This window comes from Sus scrofa, chromosome 11, assembly GCF_054392235.1.
Source record: "Sus scrofa isolate SSC_HxYL_T2T_F1_AM1 chromosome 11, Sscrofa_HxYL_maternal_Yorkshire_Landrace_v2.0, whole genome shotgun sequence".
Taxonomy (NCBI): Eukaryota; Metazoa; Chordata; class Mammalia; order Artiodactyla; family Suidae; genus Sus; species Sus scrofa.
Window position 1 is genome coordinate 33,444,787 of NC_139393.1, and position 16,852 is coordinate 33,461,638.

The 16,852-nt window shown below is 38.6% G+C and overlaps 1 protein-coding gene across 2 annotated transcripts in view; it reads right to left on the reverse strand.

Moving 5' to 3' along the window:
- The window catches only part of DIAPH3 (diaphanous related formin 3), a 501,230-nt gene that overhangs the window by 454,481 nt on the left and 29,897 nt on the right, over positions 1 to 16,852 (reverse strand). The window lies entirely within an intron of this gene.

The following is a 16,852-nucleotide window of genomic DNA, read 5'->3' on the forward strand; positions in this document are numbered from 1 at the left end:
AATTTTTGATACATGTTTTTAAAAACTAGCAACATGGAGTTCCTGTTGTGGTGCAACAGAAACAAATCCGACTGGTATCCATGAAATGCCGGTTCCATCCCCCGCCTTGTTCAGTGGGTTAAGGATCATGCATTGCAGTGAGCTGTGGTTTAGATCCGGCATTGCTGTGGCTGTGGTGTAGGCCGGCAGCGTAGCTCTGGTTTGACCCCTAGCCTGAGAACTTCCATATGCCAAGGTGTGGCCCTAAAAAAGCAAATAAATTAATTAATTAATAAACTAACAAACTAGGGGAGTTCCCTCCTGGTGCAGCAGGAACGAATCTGACTAGGAACCATTAGGATGAGGGTTTGATCCCTGGCCTCGGGTCAGTGGGTTAAGGATCCAGCGTTGCCGTGAGGTTGGTGTAGGTCGCAGATGAGATTTGGATCCCAAATTGCTGTGGCTGTAGTGTAGGCTGGTAGCTGTAGCTCTGATTAGACCCCTAGCCTGGGAACCTCCATATGCCATGGGTGTGGCTCTAAAAAGCAAAAAATAAAATAAAATAAAATAAAATAAAATAAATAAAAGAAAAGAAAAACAAAAACTAGGGACACCCAAAATTTGTTTTAAGAAATGGGGCTGGTTCCTCTGCCTGCCTTCTGAATCACTACTTCATTGCCATCAATTCTATATATGTAATATCAGTTCCTAAGTGTAGAAACTATGTTGAATCCTCTTCACTCACCACAAAAAAAGTAACTTAATTAATATGCTAAACTTATAATGATGTGAAATTAAGCGAAGCATCACTATATAACGTCAATACTATAAATGTAAACACGTCAATGACTAGGAATACTAAGCTTAAGCAGTTCACAAGCTAATTTGTGAATATTTAACCTCCAGCCGTGGTAGAAGAAAGCAAAATTTTTGTTTTCACTAACAACCAAAACTTTTTAAAATATAAATTTCTAAAAGTCATAAAAATAACAAGAACTAATAATTATCGATACCCTTCTATATATCCATGCTGTGCTAAGAGACTGAAATGAAGCATCAGGTTGAATGCATTTATTTAATCCTCACAAGGAGAAAACTACATGTTTAAATAACAAAGAACAAGCTTCAAAACACTTTTATACATAAAAATGTCAAAGTATTTAGCCCATAAAATAATATAAAGAAAACATCAACCCATTTTTAGATATAGACTTGCATTTGTATCAATAAACAATATCAGAATCTGTGAAATCACAATACACAATCAGCACACCTCCCCCATATGCTTAGCACCCAAACTCTCCAAGAGAGTTGGATTTTCTCCAAGTGTTAAAACAAACTTGCACTGGACCACTTAGCCTAGCTAGCTAAAGACAAAATAGGAAAAACAGCATACCCCTCCTCAAACTTTTAAATCCGCTAAGATGCAAAAGATCACTGTTTTATAATTTCAATGCTTTTGTTTATTTTCCCTGGTTGGAAGGGAATGAAAGACAAAATAAGGAAAGAGGGACAGAAGAAAAATAAATCCAATCCTTCCTCCTATACTAGAACAGTACTACAATTCAATATTCTAGTTGAATATAACTAGAACCAGCAGGCTACTTCAGGCTTAAAGTAAAAGCATTCCCAAGTATGTGATGTTCTATCAAGCACTACAAACAGATTCCAAATAGTCTGGAATAGTCTGTTACAAAGCTAGATACAGAGTGAACATGATGATTAAATCAGTTTAAATGTTCTAAAGAAGTTTCTTTTTTTTTAAGTGATGATACTCCACTCATAAATGGAAAAAAATAAAATCAGCCCCAATTTATCTTTCATGGAATCTTGCATATAATTTGCTTAAAGCAAGGCACAAGAGAACATAAAAACAAACCTTTAAAATACTTTTGTATATAAAAACATGATCAAAATCCCCATCATACTAACTCTAAGTTGGTTGTTATTAATATTTAGCAATTTAACTGTGCATATTTTTACAATTCTATTCTTAATTTCATAGGAAGTACTCTTAAAGTTGAACTAGAAACACAATCCAAGTAGGTGAAGTACACAATTTGCCTTTGTTGAAGAACTGGTTAAACGCATAGAAGACTGAGGGAATTCTATTATAATGCTATTTGGAGGTGGTATACCACACTTAATTAATATGGCTTCGGCTGTGTCTGGGGTGCACTGAGTTTTATAAATTAATATCACTTATCTTCAGGGGAAGTTAAATGAGCACCCTACTGAGTATTATCTCACACTGATAATCGGTAATGACAGTTTTAAAAAAATTAATTAAACCAAAAACAGGCTCTGAGAAACAAACTCTATCTGGATGTTTAGCTATTGTATAACACTGTAAGAGTAAAAACACAGTTTTCACTGTTACAATGTTTTAAATACCAACAGAGCGGTGATTTATTTTTAAAATTTAAAACAAAAGAAAGATATATAATGATTAATCATCTTAGAATTTGAACAGTCTTAAAAACTAGGTGTGCTCATAAATACACTTCCTTAGAACGCAGAAGGAAAAAGATATTTCCATGCAATCCAGGAAAATTAGGCAAATAAAAGTTCATTGTAATTATCAAATTAATTCCATCTGAATGCATACCTGAAGTCCAGAAAAAATATATATCACTTAAAATGATCAATTTTCAGACAATCTTGTACTACATTTAAGAGGAGGGAAAAAGCTAACAGCCAAAATAGCATGGCTTTTTAATTAGCTTTTTTACTAAACAAGCAACTTGCTGATTAAAAGCAGGGCTCCAGAGTCTGACTTCTGAAACCAGCCCAGCCCCTGAATCCAGCTGTACCACCCTAAACAAACTACTTAAAAATCATGGACTTGGAGAACAGATTTGTGGTTGCCAAGGGGGAGGGGGAGGGAGTGGGATGGATAGGGTGCTTGGGGTTAATAGACGCAAACTATTGCCTTAGAATGGATAAATAATGAGATCCTGCTGTATAGCACTAGGAACTATGTCTAGTCACTTATGATAGAGCATGATAATGTGAGAAAAAAGAATGTATACATGTATGTGTAACTGGGTCACCTAGCTGTACCGTATAAAACTGACAGAACATTGTAAACCAGTTATGGTGGAAAAAATAAAAATCATTATAAATAAAAAAGAAAACTTCCATGATATTACCTATCACAGTGAACTGCTAATAGGAAGTAAAATGACTTCTCACCTTTCAGCTTCAGGATAAAAGGCTGACCACTCTAACTAGAATAGCACATGGGCCACCCACTCCCCATTCTCTATTATAGCACACAGTTTTATTTCCTTCATATGTCCTTTCAAATGACTTACAAAAACCAATAATTTTCGTTTATCTTATAATTGTTGACTTTGTCTCTTTCCCACTAAAATTTAAGTGCCATGCTAGACAAACCATCAATGGTGTCAGTTGTGGTGGCTAGTCTCTCAATCCCAGTGATCTCCTGATTTGCATAACCAACAGCACACTGTGAAAATTATGGCTTGTGATTTCCAGGACTAGATCACAGGAGATATTACAGCTTTTGTCTTGTTCAATCTTGGATCACTCACTCTGGGATATGCTAACTGCCAGATCACAAGGACACTCAAAAAGACCTAGGGTGAGGCCCACATAGCAAAGACCTGAGCTAAAGAGGCTAGAGAAGCAGAGAACCATCCCAGAAGCCCCAGTCTAGTCATCAAAGGACAAGGGCTCTAACCAACATCCGTGAGACACCAAGCCAGAACCACCTAGCTAAGCAGAGACAGTATGAGATGGTAAGTGTTTCCTGCTTTGGCTTCCATTTATTATACAGCAACAGGCAACTATTATAGTCACTGTTGTGTGTAGCCTAGAGCACAAAGACTGGCAGAAAGTCAAATTAGTATTTAAAGGTATGAATAAATAAGCAATTACTAGATGATAAAATACATAAGATGTAGTGCCATCCCACAGATGTTTACCACTTGAAGGAAAAATATGATAAAGGGCTAATTAAAAATTAAGGCAATATTTACAATAGTAAATGCCCCCAGGAAATCCTAAGTTAGCCACATATAGAAACCAGTGATTAGTTCTGGAGTGGGAGAGGCTTTGGGAAGGGGATATACAGGGAAGCCGGGAGGATGATATAAGAATTATAAGAGATGGTGCATGTTAATAGCTAAACAGTGTACCTGACTTGTTTCATGGTGTTTGCTAAAATGCTAGTGATATCACTGTTGCAAAAAAAAAAAAAAAACATCATTGTGGGAGGAAAACTGGCCATTCACTGTTTCAGGTGTGATAAACTAATCACCAGAAACAATGCCAACCACCTCACCAACTGCCTCATTCTACCTTCAATACTCCTAAATGTTACAAATGGGCATTTCCCACTCCTAACTTGGTGAAATTTATAAAAAGTTCTTGGGCCAGAGGCTTCTTTGAAAAGGTGAAAATGTACCACCACCACCCCAAAAAATAATTACCTACTTACAGTGATCTGTTCACATTTAGATTTTGTATAGTTTTTTTTTTTTTTTGGTCTTTTCATCTTTTCTAGGGCTGCACTCGCAGCATATGGAGGTTCCCAGGCTAGGGGTCTAATTGGAGCTGTAGCCGCCAGCCTACCCAAGAGCCACAGCAACGCGGGATCTGAGCCGCGTCTGCGACCAACACCAGAGCTCACGGCAACACCAGATCCTTAACCCACTGAGCGAGGCCAGGGATTGAACCGGCAACCTCATGGTTCCTAGTCGGATTCATTAACCACTGCACCACGACAGGAACTCCTACATTTTGTATAGTATTTTAATATGAGAAACATACTTAATAATTATGCTTTTGAAATTCTTTCAGGCAATTTAAGCTTGAAAATAAGTTACCACAGACCATACATATTCCACAGCCAAGTGCCCCATGCAGATCTACCACTGAAGATGCCCAGGCAGGGAAGAGCTGAGGCCTCAGTCTCTTTACCTGTGATAAAGTCACAGGTCAAATCCTACTGTGCATGTGTCTGGTTACTCATTTGTTTGTCTGTTTTGCCTATGTTTATAACTTTTTTAAATGCTAGATTTCATTTAAAGATAAATTTAAAAAAAGATTCAGTCCTTTTCCCATTAAATTCAATGACACCGTGAACTCTACAGAGCCCATGGAAGTTGATGGACACAGTTTAAGAGTCCCTAGTACGTAGATAGGCAATAATAACAGAAATAGTGGCACAAAAAGAAGTCAAGTTCTAATGCTTTCAATGAATCAGTGAGAGGGACTAGATGAACTACAGTTGAGACCAAAAGGAGAAATGCATTAGAAATGCTCAAGAACTAGAAGCTTTTGAAGGAAAAAGCTACCAGAAAAAAAAAAAAGTCTTCAAAGAACATCTAGGTTTCCAGTAAAGCAAGAAGGAAAGCAAGCATTCGAAGATGACAGACAGGCTTTGCGTTCCAAAGGGCAAAGTAGAAGGGTTTATAAAGGCTAGAGAAGCTGGGAGATATTGTTAGATTAGAAAAATAAATGGAGGAGTTCCTGTAGTGGCACAGCGGAAACAAATCCGACTGGGAACCATGAGGTTGCGGGTTCAATCCCTGGCCTCAATCAGTGGGTTACGGATCCGGCATTGCTGTGAGCTGTAGTATAGGTCGCAGATGCAGCTCGGATCTGGCGTTGCTGTGGCTGTAGTGTAGGCTGGCAGCTACAGCTCTGATTGGACCCCTAGCCTGGGAACCTCCATATGCCACAGGTGCAGCCCTAAAAAGACCAAAAAAAAAAAAAAAAAAAAAAGAAAAGAAAAGAAAAAGAAATGGACCTGGAGTAGGGAGAAGCTTACTGAGGATGAGCATCCATAACTACTTCTGATGTGGACTCTGGTCAGCAGATAAGTGATTTGAGTTGTATTAACTTTAATGAAAATTAACTAGGAAACATATATCAAAGCACATGGACTGTATCTTCTTTATTCATCCCCTCTCTGCTCCCACAGCCACTACCCTAGTCAGGCCTCTTGGACAAGTGCTGCAGCTTCCTAACTTGCCTCTATGTCTTGACGGCTCCCTATCCCTACCACTCCCCAAGCTATTCTCTGCACTGACATCAATTTGACCTTACTGAAATGGAAACCAAATCATGTCCCTAACGCCTGTGCTTAAGACTTTTCAGTCTCTATAGCCACATGACTCAGAGGATGACATTCAACTATCTCACCATGACCCAAAGGTCTACTTTGATCTAAACCTGACTTCCTGTCCAGATAATTTCTTCACCTCTTGACCACCCTTACACTGTATGATGGATGTGATGAATAGCCTAGAGTCTTCTACACACGCTCAAGCCATTCCTTGTGCCTAGAATCTATCCACACCCACAACTCCTATCCTATCCTTTTTATCTGGCTAATTTCAACTCAATCTTCAACTTTCAGCTTGAACTACATCTCATGTAGGAGCCTTTCTGACACCTCAAGACTGGATTAGATGCCTACAGACCTGGTGATTTCCGTTACACAGTATGCATACCACTCTGTAACTGCCTTTCATCATATACATGTTTTCTCAAGGAATCTTTAAGTCCTTGAGAACAAGAATTGTTATTTTATTTACTAAATTTTCCTGGAACTCAGCATGGTCCAAAGATATAGTGAGCATTCTATTAACATTTGTTAATTTAATAAATTAATGAATAGCTTCCTATCTTCTATTGCATCTTGCATTTCTAAATCCTTCTCATTGACGTTTTAAATTAGGAATAATTAACAGGTCATATCGAGGAGAATGCCAGGCATTATGCCTTTTATTATTAAGTAAGAAAACCGAGGATCTTCCTAACACTGATAATTCAAAAAGCAGTTCCCGACACTAAAAACAAATATGAATTTCTATAATTTAACACCATGGAATAAGGTTGTAAGGAAAAAATATCCACTCAAAGGAAAGGAGCACAAAAACATTTTAAAAGAGTTTAATATTCAAAATACTTCAAAGTTACATACACATACATCTAGTCACAGTACAGCTTCTAATTGTATATATTCAAATATAATACCACATACTTGAAATATGTTAGCTCTGTAATTAAGTACTACACTACTTTTAAAGACATAGAAAAATAGTACCCATGCACAAAAATAATCTGAAGATGGAATTCCTGCTGTGGTACAGTGGATTAAGAATCTGACTCAGCAACTTGGGGTGCTAAGGAGGCGTGGGTTCACGCTCCTGCCAGGTACAGTACATTAAAGGATCCAGCATTGCCGAAGCTGCAGCACGGGTTACAGATGCAGCTCACATTCAATCCCTGGCCCAGGGTGTTCCATATGCCATAGATGCAGCCATAAGAAAAGAAAACTTATCTGAACACATCCACAACTGCTTTCTACTTGCCCACCTGACACTTCCAATAGGAATTCATTCTATTGATGTCTATAAAGTAAAATTATTACAGAGTAAAAAAATTACTACAACTCCTGCCAGCCTGTACCCAAATTTGTCCTTTAAAACTCAGCTGAAAAGTCACCTTCTCTGGGAAGTCTTCTCCAGATCAAAGCTGAATCTATGCTGCTCCAGCCCATACTGCTGCACTACAAATATAAGCTGATTATGTACACATCTGTCTCCCCACTGTTCCCAGAGGGCAGAGACAGTTGTCTTCATCTCTGTATTCCTTTAACAGTACTAAGCCCTCAATAACTGCTTCATGAATGAATGGATAAAAGGATGAATACACAAGTCTGCCTACCCTACTACATTTTTGCATATTCAACTCTAAGAGCTCTTGATCTTATTCCCAAGTTTCTGCTGATTTGAGGAGAAGCTCTCTAAACTAGCCCATAAATATTTAAAATTTCTAAGATAGTACTTATGTTAACTGAAAATCTAAGTACAGGAAGCTCTAATTAACTCATAATAGTGGGCTGAGAAAGGCCCACCCAACTTAGTGAATAGTTTGAGTTCTACAGAACTTATTTTCATGTATATTCAGTTATCTCAGTTCATGCTGGAATATCTACTTCACAGAGAAGGGTATATTTTGAATATATAGTTTTACCAAAAAATTATGGAATTATTATTATACTTTCTGCTTTATCATTTATTTTTAACTTTAACAGGAAATAAGTCAATGAAAAATGAGTTTAAATTATGGAAAGCTTACTAGGGCAATATGATAAAATTATTTTTAATAATTCTTTTCTGTTGAGCTCTTTTAAAGTTAATGATTTGGAGTTGGAGTTCCCCTTGTGGTGCAGTGGAAATGAATCCAGCTAGTATCCATGAGGATGAGGCCTCACTTAGTGGATTAAGGATACAGTATTGCTGTGAGCTGTGGTGTAGGTAGCAGATGTGGCTCAGATCCAAAGTTGCTGTGGCTGTGGCTTAGGCCAGCAGCTGTAGCTCCAATTTGACCTCTAGCCTGGGAACTTCCATATGCCACGAGTGTAGCCCTAAAAAGCAAGTTAGGCACAAAATGGATGACCAAAACCACTTTAGTTTCTTTCCTAATTATGATGTCTAATTTAGCATATATCCCACAAGACACAGCACATATAGGTAGGCATAGGAAGAGTCTGCAGTCTGCAGGTAGACAAAATGCAGCCCTGTCAGGCGCATTCATCTGGAACTCATCTTAGAGCAAATCAGTCTCAAGAAAACTCCTAGGAATGTATTGAAGTGGTCTGCTAGCAGTCAGTTATAGTGAGAGAGTCTGAAGCCCCATGAAGGGCAAGGAAAACTACTACAACCCCTCCTCAGAATGCACACCCAGACATTGAAACCCAGTGTCTCTAAGACCTGGTCAAGAGAACCAGAAAGCCTGGGAGCAGACTGCACATTCTTGTTAGAACTGTGGTTTCAACATAGAAGTTTTTCTATGTCCTTTGCAATTAAGAAAACTTATATCCTTTACCTGTTGCCATCTTTCAGTCACACACATCTTTTTCAGGCTTATTTATTAGAAATATTCAAAACAGTTCATTTCTTATCACAGAAAACTTCCTATATACAATATGTCTTTATAATTATAATTCTCATGATAAAGAACGATGGATATGATACAACTTGTCCTTGTCAGTTTCAAGGTCAGAAATCTCATATGGATGGTTTCAGGAGAAAAGCAGAAAATAAGGAGATGTACTTCTAGATTTTCCACCGGCACTGTCAATGGACAAAGGGACGGTACTTAAGTGGCAGTATAAATGATCTCCTGGTCAAGATCATTCTCTCTGGGGCCAGTCTGCCAGTTTTCCTGGGTGTCTCATGTGACTTTGAACAAGTTACTCACACTCTCCCTTGCCTCAGTTTCTCTATCTTTGAAAAAGGGAATTATAAGACTGTCCACTCAGAGGCTTGTTGTGAAAACTAAGTGTGTTTATAAAGCTACCTTTTGGAACACAACTTGGCACATAGCTAATAATGACATGGTCCTTACTATCACTTAACATACCTTCTTCCAATCAGCAGCTATGTCGTTACCTTCTCTAAGTAAATTCTCTAGCAACTTATCTTACATCCTTCTATTCCTAGAAGATTCCTGCATGCTGACTTAGAGATGTATATCAAGTTAGAGAGGCAGGGTCCTACCATGAAGGTCTTATATGCCATGTCAGAGCACTTAGGTAACAGGTGCAACTAAGCAGAGACAGAGAAGGAAAAGTCAGAAGAACATGAAAGCCAATAAAGTTTGGGGCCACAGAAGCTAAGAAATAATTGTTCTTCAGAGAAGGAAGGAGGCAACTGTATCAGGCAGAGCAGAGAAATTCATTAAATTTCCAAAGACTAAAAACTAATTAATATTACTGGGGAAAAAAAGGATCACTTTGAAATGATAAACTGAAACAACAATCCTAAATGTATATACATTTAATTGCAGAGCTTCAAAAACAATGAAGCAAAAACTGAAAGAACTGAAAAGAAAAATTAAAAATCAAGAATTATAGTTGGAGACTTCACACTTCTGAATAATTGTCAGAACAAGCAGATGGGAAATCAGGAATAAAGATGAGAATAATACTATCAACCAACTTGGCCTATTTACTATTTATAAACCAATTCTAATAAAAGCAGAACACACATGGAACACCCACCAAGAAAGACCAACCACACTCTGGGACAGAAAGCAAGACTCAAATTGAAAAAGACTGAAATCACATAAAGTATGGTCACTGACCAAAAGGGAATTAAATTACAAATCAGTAACATGAAGATATCAGGAAAATCCTCAAATATTTGAAAATTAAACATATACCTAAGTAATCAATGAGTAAAAGAAGACATCAACAGGAAACTGGGAAATATTTTGCACATTCATAAGATTAGCAGCTAAAGTACTCTCAGAAGAAAATTTATAACATAAAATTCCTATTTGAAAATTGTTCTCAAATCAATTACTTAAGCGTCCACCTTAAGAAACTACAAAATGAATAGTGCAAAAGGAACAAAATAATAAAGATAAAACAAATAAATGAAAATAAAGGAACAATAAAAAAGAATTAGTGAAACCAAAAGTTGGTTCTTTGAAAAGATCAATAAAATTGACAAACCCCTAGAGAGAGTAATTAGGAGAAAAACAGAAGACAAACTATCAACATCAAGACTGGAAAAAGGGAAAATACAGATCCTTCACTAAAAAGATAAGGAACTATCAAAAATAATTCATAATTCAATAACACAGAAAATATGCAAAAAACTCCTTGAAAGACTACCAGATTTTACTCAAGAAGAAATAAACAACTTGAAGAAGAATCCTATACCTAGTAATAGACATTTCACTTCCAGCAAGATAGGAATGGCAAATAAGGACCTGAAAAGAGGCCCAAAATCATTAGAGGAAATAATTTGCAAGTGTCTTATAAAATTAAACATATGCTTATTAGCACAGGACTCCCCCTCCAAAATGAAAACATGCCAAAAAAAAAAACGCACTCAATTGTTTATAGCAGTTGTATTCATAACTGCCAAAAACTGGAAACAATCCAAACTGTTAAATACATAAGCCAACTTTAGTATTACCAAACAATGGAATACTGTTTCAGTAATAAAAGGAACAAACTTCTTAGAGTTCCTGTTGTGGCATAGCAGGTTAAGAACCCAACTAGTATCCATGAGGATGAGGGTTCGATCCCTGGCCTTGCTCAGTGGGTTAAGGATCCAGCCACAAGCTGCAACGTAGTTCACAGGTGGGGCTCAGAACCCACATTGCTATGGTTGTGGCATAGGTTGGCAGCTGCAACTTCAATTTGACCCCTAGCCTGGGAATTTCCATATGCCATAGATGCAGCCAAAAAAGAAAAGAAAAAAAGAAAAAGAACAAACTTCTGATATAGCCAAGCACTAGATGAGTCTCAAACATGTTATCTAAGAAAAGGAAGCCAGACACAATGGCAAAATATAGTGAGATGCTGTTTATATGAAATATTTGAAACTGAACTACTGTATAGTTTGAAAAACTGCTTAGTATTTTCCAAGATCCAGAAAGGGGGAAGAAAATTGACTGCAAAGGGCACAGAGGAAATTAGTGAGGTGATGCAAATGTTTTATATCATGATTGTAGTGTATGAATGATTGTATACATTTGTCAAAATTCAGACTACATTTTAAAAGTGGTACATTATATGTAAATCATACCTCAATTTAAAAAAAAGTGCATTGTATTAATCATACCACTAATACTGTGAATGCATGGTTTACCAAGCATTTTGGCTATATTAATTTATCTCTTAAAAAACCCCAATGAACAGGGATATCAAGGCTCAAAAGCTAAATGACTTATTCAAAGTCACCAAGCTAGTACATGGCAGAGTTGGTACCCTATGCCCGATCTCCTAAATTTGCCCAATGTAATGAAGAGCAGACACTAACGGAGATCTCAGAACTTCGAGTTGCTGTACAGGACAACGTCTGTTTCTCTAGCTACAACTGTGGACTATTTGTGGGTCCTGAGCTCAATGGATTCTTATTTTTTCATGGAATGGAGAGGAGTAAAGAGAAGCAAAAAGGAAGGGAAAGAAAAAGATCCATGTTCATTATGCTTCAAAACATCAAATACTGGTTCTTAAACTTTTGTTTCAACAGTGAGAATTTGTGTGTGTGCTGGGCTACCAAATAAATTGTATTTCTTACCGTGGGTCCTAGTCACAAAAGCTTGAAAACCATGGCTGCAGGCCACCCAAGGGATTACAATAGTAACTCCAGTTGCAGTGAGATAAGAGGCGAGATGAAGAAGGGCAGCGGGAGGACTGTACTTTAGACAAATGATTGTGAGGGACAAAGGAGAAAAAAGCAGGTCAAAAATAACCCTCACACCACAAAAACACCTGGTGGACACTTTGATGGAAAATTCAGCATTGTGACGTCCACATTCGATTTTATCCAGCTTACCTTTTCACACTTGTCCCCCTTTACTGTCTCTCTCCCAACCTTTTTGCCTCTACAAGGAAAGTTTTCTTTTCGACCCAGATATAAACAATGGAGGGTTGTAAGCTAAATGATTTTTTTCACCTTTCTATGACCCTAGCACTTTGGACGGCACTTAATACATAGTGGATGCCCAGATATTTGTAGAACGAACACTGTTTAAAGTATATTAACTCTGCCCAGGGACCTCAAGGCTACAGTAATACTTCATTCCTCGAACCTGACAGCGTCCTATGAAATTAAATTCTGATAGTAATTCAAGAAATAACCTTGAAATGTGAAGTACTTTTGCAGGCCTTTAAGGCCTTTAACAAAGCAATCTAAAGAGATGGGTTTTTAACATTAATGTTTCCTGAGATGTTTCAATTTAATGATGTTAAAATACAGTTATTCAAACATATGACTACAGCAGACGCCATTCTTATATGCCTTCTCTCAAGTTCTGCCCATAAAAGGCCATCCATGTTGGGAAGTTCTAAACTAAAAGCACACATGCCATGTATGTTGTAGGGGTGGCAAACTTTAATTTAGAAAACATATTGCCAGCACACATCAAAGCGTCACTGGCAAATGTTTCTCTGAGCTCAAACTTGCCAAAAATAATCTAAAGAGCCCTCAGAATATCAAGCTATATTCTCCCTCCTCAAAGCTCGGCATTGATCTGAAAAGTACATACCCAGTAAGGCTAAGCTGAGTCACACCACCCCTCCGGCTACACATGGGGAAGAACTCAATGCAGCAGTTCAACATACTTGATCTTAAATGAGAATCGCCAAAACCCTATGAGGAAGACCCAGAAGTATAAAATTAATCCTACTTTACAGATAAGTGAACAATCAAATAACTGATCTTCCAAGGTCACGGGGCTAAGAAGTGAAGTTCTCTCTTCCAATAAGGGTCTTCTAATTCCAAGTCCAATGCTCTTTCCACACTTCATCAATCAACAAAAAGCAAGAAAGAACTCACTTGTTGGCATCTCCTGCCCAAGACAGTGTGTTTATTCTCTAATCTTCACAACAATGAACCAGCTGCCTAAACTAGACTGCCTACTTGATCCTTTCCTGGAAGGAGAGAGTGATGAGGATCCAGGAGAGGTGAGCAGGTGCACATCTAAGATGAAGGCAGGTCAAGGCAACAGCAACCCAAGCTGAAGGTCAGAAGGCTGACAGCAGGTCCCTGTCAAAGCTTTTCTACTCTGTACAAAAGAAGACTTCATCTCTAGAAAGCCTGACCAGGACCAAGCCAGGCCCAGATCCAAGGAAGATGGTACCAGGCAAGTTATTAAAACAGAGACTCATTTTTTCTTTCATTCAACAGCTTTATGAAAATGCTTAACATGTACAGAATGTCTGCATGAATCTATAACACATTGTCTCTATCTTCAAAAGGTTTAAACTAGTAAGAAAGACCATAAATCATGTATTGCTTTGATAAAAATATGCACAAGATACTATGGAAAAACCCAAAAGTTCTGCCCTTACCAAGTCCAGGGGCAAGGATGAAGGGAGAAGAGAGGAATAGAGGCAGCATGGGGAAGGAAGACTCAGAGAGTCTTCTAGGAGGAACCCATTCACTGATGTAAGATCAGAGCGTGGTGGCTTCTAGAGTGGCCTGCCAAGCCACTCTACAATGACTCTGTTTCTGGAACCTAAGGTAGAAACTGAGGGCTGCCAATGTGCAGAGGCAGAGTCACAAAACAAAGGGCAGGGTCTGAATTAAAAGAGGGGAAAGAAATGTAGAGTGCGCATAAGATACGAACAGACCTCAAGATTGTCATCATATATGGAATTCCCTGGTGGCCTAGTGGTTAAGGATCCAGCAGTGTCACTGCTATTGGCACAGGTTCGATCCCTGGCCTGGGAATTTCCGCATGGCAAGGGCATGGCCAAAAAAAAGAAAAGATAAGAAAAGAGAAAAGAATATTATCATATAGAATAGTATTCAGCAATAGAAAGGAAGCGCTGACACAGGCTATATAATACCAACACAGATGACTCTTAAAAACATTATGCCAACTGAAAGAATTCAGTCACAAAAGACCATGTGACTCCATTTACATGAAATGTTCAGAGGCAAATCTACATACAGGAAGTAGACTGTGCAAACTATTGCATTTGGAGTGGATAAGCAATGAGACCCTGCTGTATAGCACAGGGAACTATATCCAATCACATAATGTAACATGATGGGAGGATAATGTGAGAAAAAGAATGTGTGTGTGTGTGTGTGTGTGTGTATACATACATGCCTGGGTGACTTTGCTGTAGAGCAGAAATTGACAGAACATTGTAAATCAACTATGATAGAAAAAATAACAATCTTAAAAAAGAAAGAAAGTAGGCTGGCCATTGCCAAGGGCTGGTAAATTGGGGGCAACTTGGGAGTAACTATTTATAGGTATAAAGTCTCTTTTGGGGTGATATTCTAACCTAAAATTGATCGTAGTGATGGTTTTACAATTCTGCAAATACACTAAAAACCATTGAATCATATGCTTTAAATGGGCAAACTACATGCCCTGTGAATTATATCTCAATAAGGCTTTGCAAATGTCCCATTGCACATATATTCTCATAAAGGTTCACACATAAGAAATGTACTCGAGGGAGTTCCCATAGTAGCTCAGTAGTTAACGAATCCGACTAGGAACCATGAGGTTGCGGGTCTGATCCCTGCCTTGCTCAGTGGGTTAAGGATGTGACATTGCCAGGAGCTGTGGTGTAGGTCGCAGACGAGGCTCGATCTGGCATTGCTGTGGCCAGCGGCTACAGCTCTGATTAGACCCCTAGCCTGGGAACCTCCATATGCCGCAGGAGCAGCTCTAGAAAAGGCAAAAGACAAAAAAAAAAAAAAGAAATGCACTTGAAAAATATTTAAAAAAAAAAAAAAAAGAATTGCACATGGTTTTATTATCAGCCTTAAGAAGCCATTTGACGGATAAGTCAGCACAGCGAGCATATGGTTTAGAACTCTGTGGAAGAGAACTCAAGCCACAACTGCATCCCCTGCCAGTTGTACATACTTGGGCAAGCTGCCTACTTAAGCACTGAGCCTCAATGCACTCAGCAATCAAATGAGGACATAGCTAGAGTTCCCCTGTGGTGCAATGGGATCAGCAGCATCTCTGAAGTGCTGGGTTACAGGTTCGATCCCTGGCCTGGCACAGTGGGTTAAAGATCCAGTGTTACCACAACTGCAGCACAGGTCATAACTGTCGCTCAGATCTGATCCCTGACCCATATGCCATGGGGCAGCCATAAAAAAGAAAAGAAAAAAAGGACATTGCCTACCTTTCAGAGTGAGAAGTTACAAACATAATCTGCCTGAGTGCTCAGTGGTACTACCGTTCCTAAATACTATTCTATGAAAAATAAATGTCATCCAGAAAAGTTTACATAAATATCCTTTTCTTGGGATGATACTCAGAGGAATAAGACACAGCATTCTAACCTAATTTTTTAAAATCCTGTATGTCAAGATCTATGCAAGACTCATTCATCTTTGTGTGCCCATCTGGCCCCCCGTGCCCAAGATGGTACTGGATATCAGGGGTGCTGACCACTTCTTGGGTGCTATGTTCTGGCACCATTTCATATTTGACATAAAGTGAAGCTGAATTCATTACCTAGTTATCAGAATGCTGTGCTTGGTCCTCTACATCATGCTTCTGTACTTTTGGTATCACTCTGTATTTGGGTCTTGTTATTATCTTTATTGTTATTCTTTACCATTAACCCAGAGTTACATTCAAAAATGTATTGCTCAGAAAAATTTATTTGCATGTGTAAGAATCTATAATGGTGCTATGTTAAGTACTTATAAGAAAGTTGATTATTTTCAACATGCAGAATATATAAGGCATGCTTGGTTCTCTGTTTGGGGGGGGCGGTTTTAGGGCCATGCCCGAGGCTTATGGAGATTCCCAGGCTAGGGGTTGAATCAGCACTGTAGCCGCCAGCCTATACCACAACCATAGAACGCCAGATCCGAGCCAGGTCTGTGACCTACACTTCAGCTCATGGCAACACGAGATCCTTATCCCACTGAGCGAGGCCAGGGATCAAACCTGCATCCTCATGGATACCTGTCAGATTCATTAACTGCTGAGCAATGATGGGAACTCTGGTTCTCTAGCTTTTAAACAAAACTTTTTAAAAACATGTGTGAGGTGTTCTCTTGTGGCACAGCAGGTTAAGGATCTGGCATTGTCACTGCAGTGGCTCTGGTTGCTGCTGTGGTGCAGTTTTAATCCTTGGCCTGGGAACTTCCACATGCCACAGGCATGGCCAAAACAACCGAACAAACTATACGTGTGTGTGTGTGTGTGTGTGCGCGCGCACGTATTATACAGACACACATACACGTATATGCATAGTATTTTAGCCTGGCTTACTTTAATTAGCAACAACATATTTTTGAAAAGCTGACATGGCTTGAGCTATTTTTTGTACCTCTTTTTAAAGTGCGCAATTCATCCCCAAAGAAAGAGAGCTGATTTA